Consider the following 5143-nt stretch of genomic DNA (forward strand, 5'->3'; position numbering starts at 1 on the left):
CCGGTCTTAACGTCATCAGCCCTCCTCCTACGAGGTAATTCACAAACACGGGGCAATGGTCCTTATCGTGACCCTGACCCTTGCATTTTATGCACCATACTTCTTCGCGCACTTCCGAGCGAGTTGTCCTGTCCTGTTTCAGACTCTGCATCTCAAGGCATAAGTTTTTCAACTGCGCGTGGATCTGCTGAACTCCCAAGTTAAGATCATATATCGGGGTCTCATGTAGCCTCATCGCGATCTCCAAGGCCTATGCCTGATTCGTTAACCTATGTTGCGACAAAGCGTTCCTCAAATGTGGCGTCAGTGATGCTACAAACCATTCGCGGTGCTATCCATCCATCAAAGTCATATTAGCTTCGCAAATTATGCAGTTCAGTCTCTGATCCAACTCCCAAGGAGTCTCACCTGGTAACATTGTGATCTCTTTGAATCCAATGATTGATTGCACCTCTGACTTCAGCCTACTAAATTCTCTATTCAACGCAATTTTGATATCTGCGATCCCCGCATTCGGATTGTCATTAGAATGCTGAATATACCAAGTCAACGCGCGATCCTGCAGGGCGCTGACCAGCGTCGCTTTTTTTAAATTATCATCTGTAACTCCCTGCGCCTCCCATATGGCTCTTATCATGAACCAAAACTGGTTCGGATCTTCATTTCCTACTCCCTTAAACACAAGAAACTTTATCGCGCTTGCCATATTGACTCGCGGAGGTGGTACGGGAAAGATGGAAGTGAAGGCGGTGAAGTTGGTGGTGGTGTGGGTGGGGGTGGTATGCGCAAAATCTTCTGTCTTATCAAATTGATCGCACTTCTCGTTGAGACCTTCGCAAGCTCTTCCTCGTCCCCCTCGCGGAGGCGAAATCAAAGTGCTATTCGTTGGTCCCTTACTCCCTTCGTTTCTATAGGTTTTTCCACTTCGCGTAGCTCTAGACATCAACGTAATTACATAACCCTCTTTTCACACAATAACATTTTAATCCAAGTATTCAAAGACTTTACGTACTTACCTCGCGGTCATTTGAGAAAGTGTGCTCTACCTCGCTATAGTTGACTGAAGTATATATCGTGGACTCAGTAATGAATCCTCCTATAATCTGATCGAGCCAATGGTCAACAGCACGCACGATCTTATCCTTCAATGCTTCCAATTTGTGCACCAACTCTGGGGTCCACACAATAGGATTGTCGAGTTTCCACCTTCCTTGGCTATCTACTAGCTTCATGATCCACTCATACAGCTCAGTAGGGAAATATGCGAAGAAAATTTCATGGATCTCTGTGTACAGGTAGCAGTCTAACCACTCTTCTTTTGATAGTCGCAGGTTCCTATTCTCTTGCGCCATGAACTCGTGGATTCTCCTATCCAACCAACCTTCAATTTCCTTCTTAGTTGGATTCCAATGATACAACATCAGACATCTCTATGCAGATTCCGGTCCCGACAACAGAACCATTTGTTGGCTTGATGGGGCCTGACCCAGGTTCAGAGTTATTTAGCCAAACAAATCCCTATACTACTAGCCTTTTCAGCAACATTCCGCGAAGAGCGGACTGAGGTCTCACCTGAAGCAGTATGGGGGGATGTTGGAACCAAGTTTCCACACCCTTGAGATGTCTGAGGAGTCGATTTAGTCCAACTGTGAAATACTTCGCGCAGGTCACTTTGTGCACTTTCCTAACCTGCGAGGCCTTCGCGCCCTGTTATACTCGCCTTCGCGCAACCCTAACCAGGGGCTAAGGAGCTTTCGCGCTGCTAAAGCAGCGATCTGTGCTATTTCCCCAAGTTACACCGTGGATCTTACTTATCTTCTTATAACAGTTAGTTATCTTCGCGTAAACAGATACTTTATCTTATATTCACTTATTCAACACATTCATATAAGTTCGCACAGCAAATAAACAGTAAAATTGCAATTCATACCCAATATAATTCAATGCATAAAACAGGAAAAGATACACAGAAATAATGTAAAACTTCTCTTTATTAATGCTTCAATCGGTTACAGAATCGACCTACCCTGCGCACTCAGCTGCAGGGGTCCGTGCACCTAGCTACAGACTACTAGGCTTTTGCGCACTCAGCTACAGAGCCTTCTTCTACTCTACTACCCAAAGACTCGACTTTACCCTTAGACTCAATGCTTCATCATTAGATCTTTTTCTATTCCTTCTATTAGATTATGCTCTTTTACACTTAAAGCCTCGCTCTATTTATACAGTCCCATGGTCCGCGGACCATAGGTAGAACTCTCAAGCCGACACTACATTTACAAAAGTAAGGGTGGACAACCCTATGACTCAATTACAACTTCGCGCTCCGCGCCCACAAATCGTGGAGTCTTTACATCGGACTTAGTTAAAACTTGGGCTTTAAGCCCCAAAACTTGCCTTGGGGGGATCCTGTGCCCAACAGGCAGCACGGCTCCATAGATATTGTTAATGGCATGGTTGAACCCGATGTGCTGCCACATGCAATCATTAACCATGGCAATTAATCTCCTACACACTCCATACTCTTGCCTTGATTTCCATCCACCTCTCTAGATTGTACGTCGAAGCTTCTCCTATACAAAACATCAATTTGTGCCAATGTTGAGTATGGCATTTCATCATTTAGTTCAAATTGTTCACAATTTTATCGATGCCAGTTGCCTATGCTACATGTTCTACATGCAGGCTTCAACTCTCATTAAACTTCCTTAGCCTTCTCTGCTACCCCATCCTCTTGAGACCTAGCTTGGCACAAATCTACAATTTTTTGTCTCTGTAATTTCAGTATGGAAATCATTCACCTTGCCAATTGGGACTACAACCTTGAAGACAAACACCATCAAACCACTCAAGATATTGGTTTTTCCTTGCTGATACTTTTTCCTTACAGGTGTTGAAAAATGTGTAACTAGGTTCGGTCTTCATAAGTGTGAAATGTATTCTTGTAAATATAAAATGAAAAGAAGTTGTTATTATTATTGGAGCATGGGTTTCATGCTCAAGTTCTTTTATTTTATAGGTCAAGCACCCATTGAGTGCTTTTAGGGTTTGTCCTAGGTATAAGAGTCATTGTCATATATTGAAGACCCTATGGGCACATTGTAAATTGTAAAGAAAAAATTATTGTCTTTAAAATGTCAAAATACCCCCAAGATCAAGTCGGCTCAATGAGATGTCAAGCCGACCTACATGAAGAGCCACGTGCACCCTTGAAGAAGCCTATATATAAAGGAACTCGTCCTCTGCTTGGATCGGTCACTCACTCATCTCTTATGCGAAGAAGCAAAAGAAGAAGAAGTCAAATAAGGAAGTGTGACGAAGAGGAAGTCGAAGAAGTCGAAGTGTTTCTAGGCCTTATCTATCTCTCTTGGGAAGATCGAAGTTAGGGTTCCTGCACTAAGATATCTTGTAGTTCGATTTTGGAAGTAGAGGAGAAAGGAAAACAGACGAGGCTATAAAAAATAAGCTTTTGATTATAATATAATCTTTGTAATTATCAACTAACCTAAAAATTTCAATGCTTTTATATACATTCATGTAGAAAACAAAATAATATTTACAATATATATAAATCACATTTCACAAATAGTAAAGTTTTTGAATCCATAATATATTATTACTTTAAAAAAATGTAAGATTTGAATTCATAAAATATCATTATAAAATTTTGATATTCCATATAAAAAAATGATATAGAACGATTTTAAATTAATCTTATATTAAATTAAATTTATTAGATATGAAAAAGATTAAAAATAATCATTAAAATATATATATATATATATATATATAATAAATAAATAAAATAATAAATTGTTTTTATTATTATACTTATATTATAGTTTTTTAATATTAACATTTTTAATTTTATTTTAATTTAATTATTAATATTACATTGCATTATAAATTGTTTGATATTTTAAAATAAATATCTATTATTATATTTTATATTATGAGATATTATTTGATATTTAAAATAAATTTCTATTATTATATTTTATATTAGAATATATGGTTTGATATTTTAAAATAAATTTTTATTATTATATTTTATATTATGATGTATTGAAATTGGGAAAATTATTTTTTATATTATATTTAGTTTTTACTTATATAAAGATAAAATTTAATTATTAATAGATATTATTTTACAGTTTTATTTGTTGTTATTATAATTATTATTATTCGTTGTATTATGATGATGATGGTGATGGTTAACGTCTACTGCGACTAAACATTGGTTTATCGGACCTAAAGAAACAAATTATTTAGTTTGATTTAAAATTTTATTCTTATGCTCAAAAAGCTTGGAGAGAAGCCCCCTGAGCTTGCTGTAATTTTGACAAAGTAAGTGAACCAAAAACTTTATATGTATACTATTTGAAAGTCTTATAATTTTCGCATAACATGTTTTGCCAAATAATCTACACCCCAAGAATTGTTTTCTATCTAAAAACTTTATCTTTGCACTACATGAACCAAGAACCTTATAATTTTCACATAACATATTTTGCCAAGTAATGTACAACCCACAAAGTAAGTTAAAGAAACTATTGAGTATGCTAATGTATATACAAATCAGGAGAACGAAACAATCTCTTATAAAAAATAAAATACATCAAATATAAAAAAAAATATTTTAAACTTCACATTGTAAAACAGTTGATTTGCTTGGGGTTTAATTCCCACCGGGTCACAAGCTCAAACCTAAAGATATATATACAAAGACGGAATAATTTACACAGGTAATGTCTTAGCGAAGGTTCAAAGAATGGCAAAATAATTATGTTTTTTCTTTTAACCTTCACCTGACCCTCCTATGTATGTAGAGGTCTATCTTTTGGCGCTAATTCCAAGCATACAATTTCAACTTGTGCAACAATGTACAAGAAAGTCCACTCATCGGAATATTTTTTCAGGTATTTTTCATCGGTTTTCACATTAAATTTATTGGATACCGACCAAACCAATGAATCTTGAATTCTTTGGGTTTTGTTTGAGTTTTGGTGGGAAGGCTGATGCTTTCAAACGGAATTGGACTGCAAAGTGGGAGAAGTTTCAAACCATTGGGCATGGAGTCAAGGATAAGGGTTGCTGGTGCATTTTCTTGGTCACAAGAGGAATACAGAGCAGGATAGCTACA

The sequence above is a fragment of the Pinus tabuliformis genome, chromosome X (assembly GCF_031772625.1).
Source record: "Pinus tabuliformis cultivar Carrire ecotype Pingquan chromosome X, CPIR1, whole genome shotgun sequence".
Classification (NCBI taxonomy): Eukaryota; Viridiplantae; Streptophyta; class Pinopsida; order Pinales; family Pinaceae; genus Pinus; species Pinus tabuliformis.